This window comes from Vidua macroura, chromosome 3 (assembly GCF_024509145.1).
Source record: "Vidua macroura isolate BioBank_ID:100142 chromosome 3, ASM2450914v1, whole genome shotgun sequence".
Lineage (NCBI taxonomy): Eukaryota > Metazoa > Chordata > Aves > Passeriformes > Viduidae > Vidua > Vidua macroura.
Window position 1 is genome coordinate 5,320,575 of NC_071573.1, and position 20,243 is coordinate 5,340,817.

Genomic DNA, 20,243 nt, shown 5'->3' on the forward strand with positions numbered 1-20,243 from the left:
AGTTTTGAATAGACCTCGCCATTGTTTGTGTGGAGGAATTGTTTTTAAAGCAAATTGCCTATGTTTTTTGCTGATCTCTAAAGAAAGTGTGTGCCAGAAATTTAAAGCTATATATGAAGAAAACGTAAATCCTCATATGGGTCATGAAAGTTAAGGTACAGAGGGCAGTTCTGAAATTTAAAAAAACCCAGTCTATCTTACTTTGAGGGCTCAGTGGAGTTTGGGTATGGCATCCATTCAGTTAACTGCTTGTCTGCACTCCCTGGAGGAGAATGTTATGTCTCCATCCAGATACTGGCATATCCCTATTTTTATGCCAGCTATGCCAGAGTTACGAAGTTTTAGTCAAGCATGATGAGACATGACAGGGCACACTTTATTGAATAATAATGCCTGCCTAAGTGCATTTTCCATCTTCATTTAAATGCAATGCATTTGAAGTAAAGCAGCAATTCCAAAACACAGGTTTGTGTGTCTACAGCAATGGGTACCTCATTACTGTTTACATATGCAAATGAAGGAACAAGAAGCAAAAGTATTAATATGACAAAAATACCTAACTACTGTGGAAATTAGTCCCCAGCAGAAACCATGATAACTTTTTATGTGAATGGAATTTTTTTTTCTTAGTGTTTTCCCTCCCTACTGTATTTTTAAAGCATTTATATTACTTAAAATGGATCTTTATACACTAGAGGTCTTTAGGAACTGGCAGGAGACGAAAGCCCGTAGCAGCCCTTCCAATGCTGACAGTTTAAACCTAAGAAGCTCTGACATTACTGGGAATCCTTTTGAAGTGCCTGCAGCTTGAGGAAAATCCATCTGTTCCAGAAAAGGAGACTTTTCAATTAAACAACATCTTCTTTTCGATCAAAGATAGATTTTTAAAGACTTTTAAATTGGCTTTACACTGTTGGTATTAAGCAAGGACTGGATTTCACCTCTTGCCTTTCAGGGCCGAAGAGCCGAGCCCCACATGGGCTTTATGCCAGCTGGTTAGCAGACTGGAACCAGAGGGATGGGTTATTTCTTTTAATGGAGGAAAAGGAATTGGCAGCAGGAGTGAGCTTATTAAATTGTCTCGGTCTGCTTTTATTAATGCATTTGTGGAGTCGGCAGGTAGACTCACAACTGAGAGAATTTCACCAGCAAAGCAGCCTCTTTCAAGCATGGGCTCTCGTAGTGACTCCAGGATCTTGGCCGAGCTCAATGCGCCCTTCGTCCTTCCAGGTACGGAGGCCATTTGATTTTCTGACCCCAGTTTTCATTTCTGTCTTCCAATTCACCTCCATTTGTGTTTCTCTGTGTTGCAAGGCCATTGATGTCTCTAGTGTAGGCAGCAGAGCCAACTCCTACCTTACACATCCACTGTCTGTTAAGGCACTGATTGAAACAAGGCACCACGCCCCTGAACTACCTTTTTGATATTTCCATATCTGCCTTGAAGGCATCTATGTAAACATTACTGTAGAAGAACATTGAAATTGAGCTGCTTCTTCCTTGTATCTGAAGGACAGAAAGATTCTTCTGTGCATTTTCTCCCCGGTCTTTACCCCCTGTTTTGCTTATGCCCATTTGTCTCCCCTCTTCTCTGCTGTTGTACTTGGTGTTTTATTTCCCACCAAGCCTCTCGTTGAGATGGTACCAGAAGACCTTTTCTTCAGTCTCTGTTCTGAAATGCTGAGTTCATGCATCATATGCAGCCAGAAATGGAAGGAATAGGAGAAAGATGGGTTCCCCATAAGCTTAGGACACTGGAATTAATAAACATCTTTTTTCTTGGCTCTTGTCCCTCTCTGCAGTAGTTTGAGGGTATTTGACTTGGGATGTGCTATGCATTGTTTTGGTGCTGAGCTGTTGAACTGGGTGTAGTAAGATTTAGTGGTGAGTGAGTGGTAGTGACTGAGTGATCCATTGAGCCTGAGCACTAATGTGGGTTACGCAGAAGGTCAGCTTGTTGTGCTCAGCCTCTGCTAGGAACATCGCATCACAGGGTTTTCTGGGAAGATTAGGTTCTGTTTCTTCTGTTCTTTGGGCTTGGGTTCGTATCTCAGTGTCTTCTCCGGGAGAGCTCATCCCACAAATGCTCTACACCTAAAGAATTGCTCCTGAATCAATGTGGAAAGCTGTCTCCTGCCATGTTTCCTGCTGTGATCCAAGATGGCACAAGTGGCTCCTTAAGCATTTGGGACAGTTTTGTAGTCTTATGGTAGTTTTGTGAGCCTTGTATCAGACATTAATAAATCATCTTGGGGATCTTTCATTGCCATATACCCACAATATTTTTTCAACTATCCTTTATGTTTTGCCTTCCTTCCTACTGAATGGCTGTTTTCCTAGCCCTTGGCTATGAGGACCCACACCCTCCCTTGGTTCACACACAGAAGCAGGCAAAAAAGAAAAAGGTCATGGGGAAATTCTAGGAAGCCATCTGTCCAGAACTGAGTCAGGATGTTCTTGATTTCAGAAAGACTTATTCCCTCCTGTTAGGGGGAGATCAGGAAGCAGTTTTACACCAGATCTCAGTTTGCACAGATGGAAGGATCTGGTAGCACTGATGTATGCCCAGAGTACATCAGCAGGACAGGACAGGAACAGGACAGCTCACAGTGCTCTTTCAGGAATTAAGAATATGCTTAATTATGAACATTATTCCTGGTTTCATCTTAGCTGCAGACCTTGGTAGGATGGTTTGTCAATGCACAGTTGCTGATATTTATTGCATCTGACTGCACTTCAATGAGCAGAGAACTTCCTGCTGTCCCCCTACCCCCACACACTTCTCCTCATCCCCTGCCTTGATGATCCCATGGGTTTGAAGCTCATCTGTGCAAGTAATTTTTTCTAGTGGGATGCTTGTCAGATCCTGTCAGCTACAAATTGCTCTACTGAAGGTGCAGAAATAGAAATCCTTACCTGTTCCTTGTGGTGGTGGCTTTTTTCCCTTTCTGAATCTTAGGACAATAATATGCAACAATTCTCCCAACAACTCCCAGTGCAATTTAACATACTAGGTGTTTTTTAGGTCTTTTATCTGCACCATCAGCTGGCATCAGCTGATTTGGAAGGTGTGTTTCTGTCTAGTGCATTGATAGCAATGGAATGTGCTCTTTAAAATGAAAGACATCAGAGTGAAGTGAGGAGAAAGACACAGAGGCTTCATTGTCATTGTAAAGGGGTTAATATTTTAAACAGGTTTTCACTCTTCTTTTTCTTTTTTTTTTTTTTTTTTTGGGGGGTGCATATTCTGTGTCCCAAGTGTACCTGGTCTAAGGATAAAAGAACAGAAAGAACTGTGATATCTACTTATTTATTTTTCCCTGGCATGACTTTCAGCAGAGATATAACCTGATGCAGCATATGCATAAAGCCAGTTTGGTCAGCCTGCATGGGAACACGAGTGACACGAGCCCCCTGTGAGCAGAGGAATCCACCAGAAATGTGTTTACTTATGGCCAATACACACAAATTCAAAGCCTACACTGAGGGTTTACAGCACTCCATGCAGTGTCTGCCATACCAAATGCATGTTCTAGAAATCCCCAGCCTTTTGTTCTTGCACACAATCCTGGCAGGGTAGCTGTCAATGCTGCTGGCATTTGTCTTACACTTGTAGGTTCAGAGCTTTGGAAAAAAAAAAAAAAGTTACAATTATCTTTGATGTAGATATTTAAAAAGGCAAAAATGTCTTAAGTTAGACTCACTCAAAAGTGCATATTTATTTTTGTAATTTTTTATGATAAGTAAAAAATATAAAGAAAATTATTTAAAAACCATTCTAAACACATTGCTTGCAGGTACCTCTGTTGATCTTCCTCCAAACAGCTTTACTCTGGATTTGGCTTTGCTTCTCTCCAGTTCTCAGGTAACAGAGGCACATCTGATTCAGATTTTAAGGCCTGGAAACCCATTCACAGGTAAAAATGCATCCTTATTGACAAGGGACCAACTCCAGCCCTTGTAGTGACTGTTGCTCACTTAATACTGCTGCTGTTGTATCCAAAGCTTTGCAAGCAGCTGTGAGAGCTGAAAACAATCCAGATGTTTTGTCCCAGTGTTAGAACTCTGCCTGCAAAAGGAATCACATACATTGTCCCTAAACCACTAAAGGTAAAGCCAGATGACTTTGTCAACCAATGACCAGTTTATTGGGTTAGCAAATTATACTTGAAAATCAACCAGACTTCTCAGAAAGGCTCCTAGAGGAACAAATAATAAAGTTGCAATTTACTTTGGCAGCAATAGCTTTGTTGTTTTGGGGTAGAGGTCTTGAAGGTACTACTGGAAGTTATAAAGCCCAAACTAGCAGAGCCTGTTGCTCTTATACAGCAGTTGCTGTGGGGAGCCTGGGTACAAAGAAATCTTCTGGTCTCTGCTAAGGGAAGGACAGAGTTGTTTCTGTTTCACCTTGAGAAATAAGAAATCAGCCACATAAATAAAAGATGAAAAATTGGCTTTTGATGGGCTTGTTTGCAGAAGTTAGGAGTGCAGATCAGTGCATCCATTAATCAAAGGGCTGGACACCTCTCCATTGAGGACAGGATGAGAGATTTGGGGCTGTTCACCCTGGGAAGAGAAGGCTCTGTGGACACCTTATTGTGTCCTTTCAATACTTAAAGGGGGGCTTATGAGAAAGATGGAGACAAACTTCTCAGTAGAGTCTGTTATGATAGGACAAGTGGTAAAGGTTTTAAAGAGGGTAGATTTAGACTAGATATAAGGAAGAAATTTTTTATGATGAGGATAGTGAGGTTTCTTTCTAATAGATCTTTCAGGTCTCCCCTAAGTCAAGCCAGCTGAGGTAAAATGTTCCAGACCCCCAGCACATCTGCCCTTCACTTTTTTTTGCATCCATAAAACCATACCAGAAGACACTTCGGAGTATTGTCCTAAAATTGTGAAATCAGCTAGAGAGAAGTCAATGGTGGAGGTGGAGCCTGGGAGTTTTCATGCACACAACTTTGCCACTGTTTTCAGTTGCATGTTGACAGAGGATAACCCTACTGTAGGGAACCCAAACTCTGGAAACAGGGATAAATCCTCATTCCAGGCACCAGACTCCAGAACATAACAGTTTTCACCTGTTCCTTGGAGGAATCAGTATCCCCTGTACTGGCTGTAGAAGTTGGCCAGAGAACTTCATCTTCCTGAATGTGAAGCTGGTCTCTGCAGAGGCTCCAGCACATCCTCTCCCTCCCCTTTTTTTTGGAAACAGTGTAGGTAGATAGACTGCCAGGTAGACAGACTGCAAGCTAAGCAGAGATTTATAGGGCAAAACCAGCTCCATTACACCTCCCCCTCGTGGAAACCTACTGGCAGTCAGTGAAAATTGTAGGAGAGGAAGAATTTTCCTGTGAATTTGCACATAGCGATGGCGTGTTGCATCCCTCTCCCAATTTCCAAGTGAGTTGAAGTGTTTCCAACTGGAGTTAGTGTGTGCTCCATACACATAAAGTAGGTCTATAGTGATGTGAAAGTGGCAGGAATAATGGCAGCAAGGCTCATGGCTGGTGAAACTGTTACAAATTTCCAGCCATACATAATGAGGGAGAAAGGAGAATCCTTCTTAGCAGTCTTGGAATAGCTGAGGAGCCATCAGAGCCCCGAGCTGCAGAGTATGAGGTACAGGAAAGATGAAGAGCCAGCTCCTGCTGTATTTTTTTAGTTTGTTCTGCTTCAGCTAACCCTGTGGGCTGTGTGCTGGGAGAGTTATTTCTCTTGGATGAAATTCACCCTGAATAAGTGGGAGGAAGGAGAGGTTTTTTTGAGAGATGAGAGCTAAGGATGAGGAGGAAGGACTTGCTCTCCACACCGCAGTCAGCCTGAGGGGTTGACCTAGGGCTCAGTCCTACAGTAGGAATTCTCTGCACAAGTGGAAGCACCTGCAGAGGGTTGGATCAGATTTCTGGGAAGATGGTCCTTTCCCCTTGATTTCTTATTGTATGCTTGTGCATGTGGAGAAGCTGAAAATGTTTCCCTGCCCATGAACTTGATCTACGAATTGTATATCCTTACCAGTGCACATCAGATGGGTCAGGTGTCCAAGGGCCACCTTAGACTCCTTTAGACTTCATCTGTCCTACTCAGGTAAATATGGAAAGACTAAGAACAGTGAAACACAATACTCTTAAATGCACTAGTAATGGATGCAAATAATGCATGTGTATAAAATATTTTTAGAAGGCACAGTGTTGTGGCTTTTATCCTTTCCCTTGTTGTATAATGGTGTTTGTGGTTACTTATTCAGCCACTACTGCAGTTTTTGCTTTGGGAATATAATCACCTACTAATGCAATTTATTGCCTTGTATATTTCTCTGCCAAGAACATTATCCCTTAAATAGAGGCTTTGTAATAATAGCCTCTAATTTCCACAACTTCATTGTTAATTTCCATGATTTCTACTTCACAAGTATTAAAACTCCAAGTTCTCCACAAGTCCCTAGATTGTTGCAGCTTAATGACAGTAAATCCAGTATTTTCTTCCTGGTGATTTTAGTCCTTTAAAAGGCATAAGTCCTTGTTTCCCTGCTCAGTGCCATTTGAGATGCACTGCTGGGAGCACTGGAGCCCGCTGTGGAGTCTCAATGATTATATTGCACACATGTTAGCACCCTGGGACCAAATCCTTCCCACAACACCCAGGCACTGGGATCTCTGTGAGGTCCTTAAGTGTTTCATGGCAGAACACCTCAGTGAGTGTTTATGTAGGGACCAGAGGGCTGAAGCAACCTCGGCACTGTTGGTCCACTGGATAATGTCACACCTCCCATACTACTTGGGTAAATGGACAGAAACAGCTGCCCATTTACTTTCTGACATGGACAGAATGTGGGACTAACAAGCTTTCTTTTTTCTGCTTAATTATCTTATTTACTTTTACAGATGCCATTTGGCAGCCTCATTCTCTCCTGAGCTGGCCTTGTTTCAGTGGGAGGGCTTCTGACCTCTCTATATGGTGCAGAGCTTACAATTCATTTGGAGATCCTTCTCTGTGAAAGGCACTTTATGACACAAACCAGGGTTTTTTAAGATGTGCTGTGCACAAAGTCATTTGTGCAGAGTAGCAGCTGCCATTACCGAATTTGTTGCTTGCCACCACTGATGGTCATGGTATGCAGCAACCCCTGAAAAGAGCTCCCTAAAAAGGACAAAAAAATCCCACAGCAGAGTATTTTTGTAAGCCATTAATGTTTTCTTTGGACTATAGTTTAGGTAGATACTGTAAAAAGATGAAAACCACAGTGCAATAATTTGCACTGTGCATCTCTTCAGGATCTATGTTTTTTGCAACTGCTCAAAAAACTTGATATTGTCCCAGTTTTATAGATTGGTTATAACAGTCAAAGTTCTGTCTTTCTTTTAAAGCAGCACAATTACTTGTTCAGGGCAACTGCATGGATAGAGATGAGGTTAGTTCAGCTCATTTTTCCCCTGTAAAATTATAATTTGTTTCTCCACGCCATGACTTATTAATCTTTCTAAAAAATATTCCTTCTACTGTTCAAAAGGAAAAATAAAATGAAGCCAAAATATGCTGGATCAGAGCAAAATTAATTGGAAATAATTTTCTTTTAAATAAGTTGCATATGTGTTTCCCTGTTTAGTATTCACAATGTACAGCAGAGACGCTTTCAGAAATGAACTCATTTTAAAAAGAGATAGATTTACACACACCACAATGAAAGCAGTCACTGGCAGCATTGTATACCGTATCAAATCAGTGACTGTTGGTACATATTTGAAGTTAATTTGACACTGAAGTAAACAAATCAAAGTGTGTTTATAGAATAATTAGACCATATTCCCAGTATTGTGGCTACAAAATTTTGTCACTGCTATTGAAGTACTCTGTGGTTTTATTGGGTTTGTTTACAGAATTCCTTAGCAACACAAAGAAAACCATCAGAATTACCTAAGTATAATTGTCATGGTAAAACCTGTCTTTGCATAATAGTCACAGACCAGCTATTTAAATCATAACCAGTGGTGTTGCTTGGTTTCATATTTATGATTCTGGAAGCATAAGCAGATCTATTTTGTGAATTATAAGGACTTAGAAGAAAAATTGCAAATATTTATTTTATCCAACTGAAAATAATAAAAAAATCCAAAACCAGAAATGGGCTCAAACTTTTTTGCCAATTCTCTATGTATTTTTCTGCAACATAGAAACATAATACCTTTATATAAATAGCATATTACCACATACATTTTTTTTTTCATCTGGTGTTTTCCAGTAGTATTATTGTGCAGTTTTGCATCCCTTAAGGATCGCATAACTGGAAAGACAGACGAAAGTGATAACAATAAAAAAAATTTGTTTACATCCAACCTCTTCCTGCAAATGTGCATCTAACTGTGCTTGAAGAAATGGTAGAGAGTCTAGACTACCCCAAAGCTGAGAATACACATTTTTTAGGTTTCTAAGTCAGGCAAAGAGACCATCTGTTATTTTCATTCTTCACTTTTATGGTTCATGTTATCATTTGTCACTTTTGCCACATCTCTTGAGTGCAAGGCAGCTGCTATTGGTTAATTTGGGCCTATTCCTGCCAAATGTATGGGTTAGCTTGGTTCAGCTTGGGGGATGCTTGGCTCTTCTCAGAAACACTTCTCAGAACTATAACATTACTTTTCTCATGCATGCCCAATAAAATAACAGTGCATGCAAATCTGGATCTGAAAGTAGGTGTTCCTTACATGTATGGAAGGAGAAGCTGCTATGAGAAACAGAAGTAACAAAAAAGAGGCAGAAGAGTAAAGAATTAGAGGTGATGTCTGATCCTTTTTGAAACCAATGGGAAGTTTGTCACTCACTTCAGTGGATTCACACCCACCACAGAATCTGCCCTGGGAATAGCTGCCTGCCTTTACTCTATTCTTTTGATCAGGGTGTGCCTTTTACTTTAGTGAAAGTATTCTCACAGTAAGTATATACTGATGAGAATTCCCCTAAAATGGCATAATTCTCTGGTAAATTACTTCAGACTCACATTCTTGAGCACCTCAAGTGAAAAAAAAAAAGTTCAGATATTGCTTTGTGGGCACAAGCAGGGAAGATTTATTTGGAACACAAATTTACTACCCCTGAATTTTTCCTCCTTCTGTGACTGCCTTCTGCAGATCTGGGATCCCTATGTCATGAGAGTCTGTTTTGTTCAACACTGGCCTTTCCACTCCAGAAAATGATGTACCCAGCTGTTTGCTCAGGTGGCAGGACTTCATATGTTGATAGTTCGTGGTGCAATCTGGTGTCACAGTGGGACCAGTGGGACTGGACTTCCTGCAAGTAGCCAAAATAATTTCCATTCCTTCACCTATTATCCTTCTCACAATGGGGCTGAACCCCAGGAAGCAACCTAGAGCACAGCAGTGGATGTAATGCCACTGTTTATGCAATGCAGGTCAGATTCTTGTTTACCCCAGAGCTCTTTCCCAGTGGTAGCCAGATGAAGATCCAGGTGTCCAGGTGGCTGGTTTTCTGTTAGAGTTTCTCCCATCTGGATTCCTAGTAATGTAGCATCTGGGGCATAGCTTTGCTTCGCTTCCTCTTGCTAGGAGTTTTGGAAAGCACATGCCAGGTAGTCTTCCTCTAGAGATTAGGGTTACAGAGTGATAGATAAAGACAGTAATTAACAAATGATTTTAGTGTATTCTAACCTTTCCTCTTTTTGGAGAAGACATGCTATAAAACCAGAACTGGAATCTCCTGTGTTGTTTACTTTGTTTATCAAGATTATATTAAAAGATCAATATCTAATTTTTCTATTATACTTTAGCACTGCATCTTCCTAGCCCTTCAGAATCATATCCTATTGATTCTACCTTTAATGACTTTGAAATTTTCAGTGATTTGTTTGTGGAGAATACTGTGCTTGATATAGATTTCCCCGTGTTAGTTTAAACGCTGGTAGTATACTTGGTGAATTAATGAAATAAAAATAGCTTTGTCAATAAGCAAAAGTGAAGCCACTTCCAACGTTTGTTCTGTAACCATTGCTTTCTGCAACTGCTGCCTACACAAAATTAGTTGGTGGGATTAAAGAATATATTCCTCTTTTATCCCATGTTTGAGTACTTGATCACAGAGGCATAGTTTAATCCAAACATCAATAGCATCTCATCAATTCAGTCAGATGCAGCTGTCAAAGTGGACTTTTGGTTTGTTTAGAGCTTTGAGATTTATCCTTTTTTAAGGTCATAGAATATTTTCTTTGATTTTTGATGCTGAAATCTTTCTTAATCTTCTAAACTTGAAAAACATCTGTTAAGATTTAATGGGGTGACTTTTGTCTTAGAATTGGAGTTTGTGTTGCAAATCTTTGGTTTTGAAAAACAGGAGAAAAGTACAAGCATATATTCCTTAGCAGTTATAAGCCCTGCTTGGTCAGCAAGCGATTAAACTAGTTAAAATGGAGCAGCAGGCAGTGCAGTTACATTTAAGCAGTGTTTCAGTGGAGTGTGATTTAAAATTTGTTTTGTTTCACATTGGCATTAGCTATTTCCCTTTACCATGGCACTTAGCTGAGAATCTGAGTAGCAGATTTGTGAGAGCTTTTAAATAATGAGACAGTGATGTAACCAAGTGATACAGAAGCAGAAAGAAATTTAACCTGCATTCTTAAGCTTTGGAGATTTGGAGCACTTGGGAAGAATGTAGTAGTTAATATGTTTGGAGATAAATGGCATCTAAAAATACATGCCCCTAAAAACATACAGACAGCTGTCACATCTAGTGCCTGAATATATTAGTCATTATCCTCATTAACAGATGCAAAATCATCCCTGTTTTCATAATGCAAGCATTTCATATCAGGTAATTTGTAGTAATTTTTTATGGGGCTGAATCCTTCAGCTCCCATGTGAGTTGGTGTTTTGAAGCAAGATTCAAGTGAGAATTGGAAGATCAGGTCCAGACATCTTTCCTGTGCCTTCTTGCACTTTCTTACCTACTCCATAAAAAGATCATCTTTGCCAGGAATCTAGCACATGTATTTTTTTATTCAAAGCATAATATTGCCCCATCAGCTTTTTCTGTAGCTGGTAGCCACACATGTTTAATAAGTTTGATGTGAAGTCTTGTCTGCTGTCTTCTTCACTTCCACTTCAACAGCAGTATTACCTGGATGAGAAACCCAGGATGTGGCTTTCTGAATATAAATGCTCTTTTCTCTTTCTCAGCTCATAGAGAAGAACGTGTTGCTCTATAATTGCAGAGACAGCACTGGCACAACTTGTAAACCTCTGCAAAGTACTGCAGAGCTGCCATTCATAAGTACCCAGAGCTAAGTACAGCATGAAAAGCAGGAGGACTTGCCAAGTTTCTTGCCACTTCCTCCTACTTCTGACAAGGTTTTCAATTAGCAGCTTGTAGGGCCCCAGCCTGTGGTCCTATTTTCATGCAGTATGCATAACTTAATTCCCCAGAAGAGGCCGGAACTGCAGAGGAAAGGAAAATACACATAGATTTGTAATGTTATATATTGGAAGAAAACCATTTACTAACAGTGTGATTCTGGGAAGAGGAAAGAAAGAGGGGCACCGGGAAAAGGAAGAAATTACTAGAGTGGGTCTTCAAAGTGATGAAACCTCCCTCAATCTATTTTGTTAAAAAGCATAGGTTCCAACACATTTCCTCCCTGCAGCCTTGTGTAGTCCCTACACCACTCCCTACTCCTTGTGTAGTCCTCATGTAAGGTCAACCTTAAGCAGCAACACATTGAAGAAGAGAGTTGCACACTCCAAATGAAGCTCTGTGTCTGCCTAAATGCCCCACAGAGCAGATATGTTAAATTAACACTGCTTGCTTACATTTGGCAATGTTTCTGAGTGTCTCCATTTAATGCCATCACTGCAAACAGAGGAATCCTCACCTATGGGGCCAAATAATGAATTGGTGTGAGTTTTTGTGCAGTCCTGTCTCCAGGTAGTAACCTGGGTCTCATGACAGGGGAGGTCAGGTGAAAGCAATTGTGTGAGTACAAATACACTCTTTGAAAATTGGTGCAAAAAACTTGGGGCTGTTGCACTCCTGTTTGGGTCCCTTCCAACTCAGCTTATTGTGATTCAGTGATTCACATTTTGCTTTTAGCAATCCATGATGTGTCTGTGCATGGAGTAAGCTGTGGCAACACACCAGCAACCTGGTGAAAGCACAGGTAATGTTACGGAGGACCCCTAAGGACAGCAGAAGTCTTATGGCCAGGCAGGGAGAAAAAAAGCCCTCCTGAGTCCCTGTGGTCAAAAGAAGATCTTAAAAGAGATGTCCATCTGTGAGCTCTCCTAAAAACAGAATGAGGGAGTGTGGCCTTTGGGAGCTGCTACTCAGCATGACGGGAGTGGATTGTTTCTGCAGAGCCCAGGGTGGAACCACAAGTGGGTTCCTCTGTGTTACACCAGGATGATCCTGGTCCTTTGCTAGCCAGAGTACATGGAAGTGCTCTGGCTTATGGAAGACACATTTACCTTTCCCTTCTTGTCTCTCTTCCTCTGCTAAGAGCTTCAGTGGGAACAGATAAGCTGATTTATGGCAAAAATGTATACGCAGCTGCAGTGGAAGCCTTGAAGCAAAACTGGAATAACACAGCTACAGAGCTGAAAGTGCCAAGAAAGGTATGAACTGTGTGGACAAGGAACTTACATCTGTGACATGTAGGTGTGGCTGCTGTTGTGAAAATTGTCTTAATCCCCAGTGGTGCTGCAACCATAGCTAAGCCTTCACCTATTGCACTGGCATGAGACCCACTAGACAACTTCATTTGAGCTGAGCCATCTGCAACCTGGTTCACTCAAAGATGGCAGGGAGTTTGGACTAGGTGACCTCTAAAGGTCCCCTCCAGCTCAAGACAGTCCATTCTGTGCATTCAATTAGAGGAAAAAAAAAAAAGAAAAATCAGCCTTGAAGGCTATGAGTAGGATTCCTATTTACTGATTTTTAAGATGCCAACCATATCTTGTTTCCTGTATAAAGGAGAGGGAGAATGGATCATCCACAGGGCAATTCAGGTCTCCTGCCTGAAGCTGGGCTCTGGAGGAGAATGCCTCACACAGAGAGCTCAGTGAGGTGTTCAGCAGGTGTCCTTGGGTATGGGAATGGGGCTTGGGCTCTCTGTGTCCCAGGGACACATGGCCACCCTGCTTACAGAGGGCAGGTTTTGGAGAGGTGCTGCTACAGGGAGCAGTACGGCTCGGCGAGACCTTTGTGAGTGCTTCCCCTGTAGTCCTCTAGTAAAAGGAAGAGATGTGAATTTCATACATAAAAGGAAAAGTATCACATTTTCCCCAAATTCTTCAGGAAATTAGTCTCATATACAACCCCAGAATTTGGCTGCCTTACAGAGACAGAGTGTCATTTGCATGCCATTACCAGGCTGTAAAAGTCTCATGGTGACTGCCTACTATACATTTGCAATCTTTAGGGATCCTATGAAGGTCACCCCTGAGGTCAGGTTTGTTTAGTCTGTTCCATAATGGTGTAAAGTGGACTTGAATGTGTACTCTGCTCAAATAATACACAATCTGATTGATACTTAAACATCAGTAAGTGTTGTATATATGTTGCAGTTTCTAATGTTCAAGGCAGAGGCAAATCATGTATTTGCTAACAAATTGTTTGTACAAACAACCTGATGTGGCTTTGAAAAGTGAGTCAAAATAGGGAATGAAATATACCCTCAAAATTATAATAAGAAAAATCTTCATTTTTTTTTCTTTAATTGAGAAAAGTTGTGTGTGTTTTTTTTTTTTAACATTGTCTCTGAGCCTTCCCTGTATTAGGAATTCTTCCTCCTGTTTACTTTTAATTCACTCACCATCCATTCACTGATTGCCTTGCAATTCAAAAGCCAGGTTCTTTATGTTGCATTGTTCAAAGATGGCTTAATTAAAAATAGATCACATTTTCTCTTTTGTGCCTAATAAGCATTGTGCTGATTGGCTTCATAGAGGCCTGGATGGTATTTCAGCCCTTTACGTATCTTTCAAAAGGAATACTAAAAAGAAAGGGAGGGGAGAAAACCAATGTGAAATCTTTTTCATCCTTAATATGTCACGATTTAGTAGGCAAGAATTATTACTCGACGTAAGCTTAGGAGAATAAAGAAGGAGTAGAGAAAAGCTGATATATGAGTGACTTTGCTCTATCTCTTAATTTTTAAAATACTGTAGAAGTATTATCTCTTGTGAAGACTAGGCTCACCCAGTTTTTCTAGTGCTTCTCTTTCAAAAAGTCTTTCATGATGAAAATATAAATAAAAAGTGACATAAAATTATACAGCTCAGCACAAGACTGGTTGAGGCAAAATGTTCTTATTGCCATTTTCATGGCTACACCATAAAGTTATAACAATTAGTTATTAAGTTTTTTCCAATTTTAATCCTTTGTCATGCACACGGGCTCAGAGAGGTATTCCCTCTCATACTTTTTTAATTTATGGCACACTAATATGTCTGTGATGCTATATTTTACTTGATTCTTTCTTGCATTAAGAAGTTTAATAGTTATGCTCTGTTTAGTGAAGAGATTGTAATAAAGAACAAATACAAGAGCATGACCCTTCGCAACTAATTTGTAGTTTTGGGTTAAACCTAGCCAGCATCCACCAACACTTCTGGCTTTTATTTTTTTCTTAACCAGCAGTAATATAAAATTATCTGTGCTGTAGTCCAGCAAAGCTGCCTGCTGTGCTTTTGGAAGGGCTGCTTGCAGGTGTACCAAAAGTGAGGCTTCCTCTGCTGTGAGCAGGATGACCAGCACTGCTCGTGGGAGCCAGCTGAGCATTTCCCTTTCTCATGCAAATAGGAGCCCAATGCTTTGCTCTTCATCGGCTGCACCTGGCCAGTCCCAGCTGGCCAGAGTCCACCCTGCAGGCATAAAAACCCTCAGGAGGAGCAGTCTTGTTTCTGGAAGAAGGTTTCAGGTCCTGCCCTTGCTGTGGAAGTTTGTGCCTCTGTGCTTGCTGTGGTGCTGATGCACTGGGTGAGCCCTTCCTGGGATTGCTGTGCTGTTGTGGGACTGTTTTCTGCAAAGGCAGCTCAGCTGCCTCTCAGCTCTGTCCTGCAGTGCAGACACATTCCCTGGGAGAGGCTCTAATGGATCAGAAGGTGAGCAGAATCATGGTCAATGGCCTGCTTTGACACAATCTAAAATAACGTGGCAATTTTGTCCTCTTGCATCCCCTAGTTGACCTCTTCACCACTAAAAACTTTGTCATCTAGAGGCAGAGCCCCTTTTTACCAGCCCTAGCTAGGTTTAGCTCTGGTTAGCTCCAACCCTGATTTTTGCCTTTCTGTTTCTGGCCATAGCCCTTTGTAGCCTTTATACTCCTTAGGATCTGGTTCAGGAAGATTTGATTTGACTCTGAGCTGGCAAATTCTGACTTTTCAGTAACTTTCAAAGCATTCCTGCAGAGAGCGATGACACGGGGAGTCCCCTTGCCAAAATGTAATCGTGCAGAAAATGCAAAATTGAGATCACCATATAGATTATTTTATAATGTGGTCACATGAGAGCACATGGCATAGAAGCCAGAAACTGAACAGTCAGTGCAACAAACTTTAGATTGTTGTAATTTGATTCATGTAAGGGAATTGTGTTAGCTTTTTGGCTGTGGTCTTCATGTTCTGTTTGGAAATGTATGATGTCATTGTACCAAGCAAATCACAGCAAAAGGCTGCTTGTATTTATGTTGGCTGAAGGTTTAACCAAGTGTACATGGCAAGCTTAATTTATTGCTACTTTAACTTTGTTTAGTCACTGAAGGGCTTTATTTATGCTGGTAAATTCAAATAGTAGCTAACAGTGACCACACAGCTAAAGAAATGGCAAGAGTCATTATCACTAAATCACTTTGTTGCTGAGTTCCCTTAATTAAGCAGTGGGGAAAAAAAATTGAATCCCTGGACATTCAATAGTGAACATGGTGGTAAAAGAGAGTGATTAATTGAGATATCAGTTGCTTTCCTTAGGAAACAAAATTTCTGTAACCTACTATGGCAAAGCAAGAATGAAAATAAAACTCAAGCATCTAAACTGCTGAATTAATTGAAGGCATATTAAAAAGTTTTATAGGCTCTCTATAAAGTAAAATAAATAGCAAGAAAGCTATATTCTTTGTGCAAACATTTTTCATTACAGTACGTGTCGGTCCCTTGGTGAGAGCTCATTAACTTTTTAAAAATTACCTTTAATGGGCTACTCATTATCATCACCATCAAATGCTTCACTTGTCCGACATTCTAGCGTTTAGAGCAGATTAAAGCCAAAATTACCCTCTAGATACAGGGCATATTCAACTACACAGGAAAAAAAATAAAATCATTCTGTAAAGTCATGGCTTATAAGCAGTGAAAATTAGGAATGTTGAAAGCAGCCTTTTTTTAAAGCTCAGAAATGTGACTCAGTGTGGTAGCTGTGGTTTTCGGCAATACATAAAAAAATGAAAAGGTTCCTAATTTTCAAGTCCCTTATTGAAAAGCTATTTGGTTAAACATAATTGAGAAACAGGCACCTGGAAGCCTGGTCTCCAGGGCTTGGGCATATCCTTGTTTGGCTGTTGTTTTGCTTAGAGACTTGAACAAGTCACTTCTTCCTTTGCCCGAATTAAAACTTGTGGGTATTGAGATCTCCTTTGCCAAGGACTGCAAACCTCTGCATGAAAGCTGCTTTAGGAGATCACTGCTTCATTGTTACTCATCCTGCAAGAGCTCTGCTTGATCTCAAAACAACTCTAAGCAGGAGCAGAAACAGCACAAGATCTGAATTTTTAGCTTGTTTAAATTGGCTCAAGCTTCTCGATTTCAGTGGAAATTCACTCATTTGCACCAGTAGGGAAATTGGCGTCCACTCTGTTTTTTTTTTTCTAAGGCTGTTTGAGGAGAGTGTAAATTCAAGAGTGCTGATTAAGAATTACAGACATCCTGGCATGTTTTGATTTACTGGGGACTGCAGTGCTCAAATGTTCTTGTTGTGATGAATAGCAAGGTTCATCAAGTTGCTTTAGCAAGGCAACCTCAAGAGCATTTCTGTGATGGCAACTTCACTTACTCCTCTGAAGAGGAAAACAATATATAAACAGGGCTCAGTCTTGAGCTGGATGAACCCTTCTAACTCTGAGGGAGCTGGCTCGATGGTGTCAGCCATGGGTTTGGACCTCCTTTGCCTTGCCTTTCCCTGGGTTATCTGAACACAGCAGGAATTTACCTGATTCACTCATATTCAGAGGTGTTCTTGGGCTGTGGTACCAAGCAGGCTGAGGAAATGGCACCACTCTTATGCAGATGAGGTGAAGTTCTTTGGCTTAAGCATGCCTGTAGTACCTTGCTGTAGTCTTCCTGGTTTTGGGGAGATGACCCAAGAATCCTTCCCCTGTCCATAAACAGATCCTGTTACTGTTCAAATCATCCACTGCTGCAACTTTTCATCGATTTCCTCCAAGAATCTTTGTTTATTTTTCAAAGCTATTGAACTGCAAATTATGGTGCTGCAATATACAGCCAGGCCTTTTAGTTTAATTTTCTTCCTGGACTGAGTTTTGGTTAGAGTCCTGTATCAACAGTCCTTTGTTTGAAATAGAGGCATTCTGAAATTGTCTGGTCTACTCACAATGTTATTTTCAGCCCTACAGCTGATAAGATTCTCCAGATACCTCTCTTCTGGCACTTTATATCTGATGGGGGAAGTATCTGAAGATTGGTGAAAAGCTGCAGACACCCTGGTGCAAAATAAAAGAAGCTTTGGAACATCTCAGTCGATGGAGCTGGAGCATTCTCCAGATATTCTGGACGCATTGCAGGTAAGGTTCATAAACTGAGATTATCCAAAACTTACCCCAAAGAATATAAACATATATGCATGACCCTGTTATTTCTCATCTATTTAGACCTGTAAATTGTAGCATTGCATATACATTGTTAGGTCCTCATGGCAGATTCAGATGTTCTTCACAGCTTTGAAGCATTCTCCAGCCAGTGCTTCTTTTAAGCCTGCTACTTATTTGGTAATATACAGGCCAGCTGGATAATTTTTGAAAAGCAGACAAACATGCCATTTTTATCATGCTAGTACATTCTCTTGCTGCTGTATCTTTGCTGCACTTGGAAATGAAGACAGTGTAATTACCTAACAATTATCTTGTCAGCTTGTAGCAGAATGCAAAATTTGGATTGAGGTAGGGAATGAGAGTGCATCTAAACACCGGGCTCTTGTGATACAGTGTTCATTTACTTTCCACACTGATTTAGGGACTGGGTAATGAGGTAGATGTGTGTGGTTAAGCCAAGTGGCCCGGGGTGGTTGCCATGTACCTACGCATTGCTGCAGTGTGGGGACAGACTTCCTGCACTGCGTGGAATGGAGTGGCCCCTACCAGCATTTTCAGGTAGTTTGACAGCTGTGGGAGGGGGGGTGACATCATGTTTTTGCCTGGTGGAAGAAGGGGCCGCTTCTTCATGGGGCCACTGAGGCAGCATGCCTCTAAGTGTATGCCCAGATTGTTCATTCCTCTTCTCTGTCAGTCCTTGTTATGTTGCAAGGTGAAGAGGATACAATGGTACATGAAGAACAGCTCCCATTTTTCAGCCTGTCATTTTTGGTTCTTGCCTGTAGATATCTTCTGGAGACTCCCTTAAACACAGGGATGCCAGCTGAGAGAAATTATCATTATTTGCCATTGTAGACAGCCACATTAAACTGATTTGTACATTTTTGGACAGGAAATGGTGCTTACAGGGTTTAAATCTCAACAATGTGAAGTGTCATTCCTTTCTGACTCAGAAGATGCTTTTTGGCAAATCTTTGGTAGATATTCTCCTGTCTGTCAGGAAATACTCCTCCCTTTCCTGATGAAGAGTTCTCTGGGAGTTGTGACAGTCCTAAGCTCACACAGTAGTACTTTTACAACCACCATGGCCACAAATTCCAGCTGTTCTGTGCTGGTAAGACACAGCACAAAGCAGGTTTAGTTCTCACTCTGATCAGTTTACAGCTTTTTCCCTCCTGACTTTGCATAGCTTGAGAGACATCTTTAGCAAATATACCAGTCAACACAGAGAGGAACATGAGAAGTGACTTTCAGCTGACAGACTCTGATGGGCCCTGATCTGGTATCAATACTCTTGAAGACTTTTCAAAACAAATGCTGTTTCTGTCAATGCAGCTCTTTAACACTTCAAGGCCTAAGCCTCCTGCCTTTAGTCGGTAGTGTGGGATTTTAGAGATTAGAAATCATATTATGAGTTGCTAAGTGGTTTGTGTTTCAAAGTCAGCTGCAAGTTAAGATGTATCTTGGCAGAAGCATGCAGTAAATGGGCCAATCTTTCAAATACAATCCAGGCTGCCTGTTGCAAAGGATTTATCAGTCTAGTAGAGCCAGTCAGGTTGCATTGCTGAATGCTTTGTGCAGCAAGAGTGGTATAAGAGTAGTCTTGGAGGTACTGAGATGTGCTTGACAATCTCAGTATTTAATTTTGAATTTTTTTTTTTTTGTTTCTTGCAGTGTGGTGAATATTGCACCAAATCAGTTTTGGTTTTGCACTGTTTCTTAAGAATAGAACATTATTCTTTACCATTATACATGTTCTTGAGGCCTTGACCTTTGATATTGCTGTGAATACTGTGAAGATTTGCAAGGCTTTCTGAAAAATTGCTACAAAAAGACAGTTAATGATATTAAGTGCTGATTTCACTGGTTAAAAAAAAAAAAATCACTTAGTTATGTCCTTAGAACAGGAATGGTATGTTGCCCTTCATCCAGTCCATGGAAGGATGGGTTTCACAAGGTGTGGAAAAAACCCAGTGAAAGGCAGAGAGCAATGGCAAAATGTTATTTTGCCACAAAACACTGCACTGCCCATCACTAGAGAGTTTGGAATGGACTGTGTGTAAACTGAGGTGAAAGCTAAGGAAGCTTAAACTGGGAAGTGAGGAGGAAAGGTTAAGGTTAATAGCTTGCTCTCTTCTTTCTCATTACTTAAGTCAGTGATTAGAAATGTGAATTAATTTGCAGTAACTTAAGTAAAAATCCCTCTAGTGAAGGCTAGCTAGCAAGCAGGAAATGTGTTATTGGACATGTGGGCTATAAGTGTTTCAGCTGTTATATCTTGGAGGGGTAGTAGGTATGAACAGTGAGTAAGTATGTTGGAAATAGAGTTTGAAGGTACCTGAACAAGATCCTTAGGGTTGGGAAGATGAATACGAAAGGATGTGTGTCAACTTTATCATGGTCTGAATATATGTACTTTTCA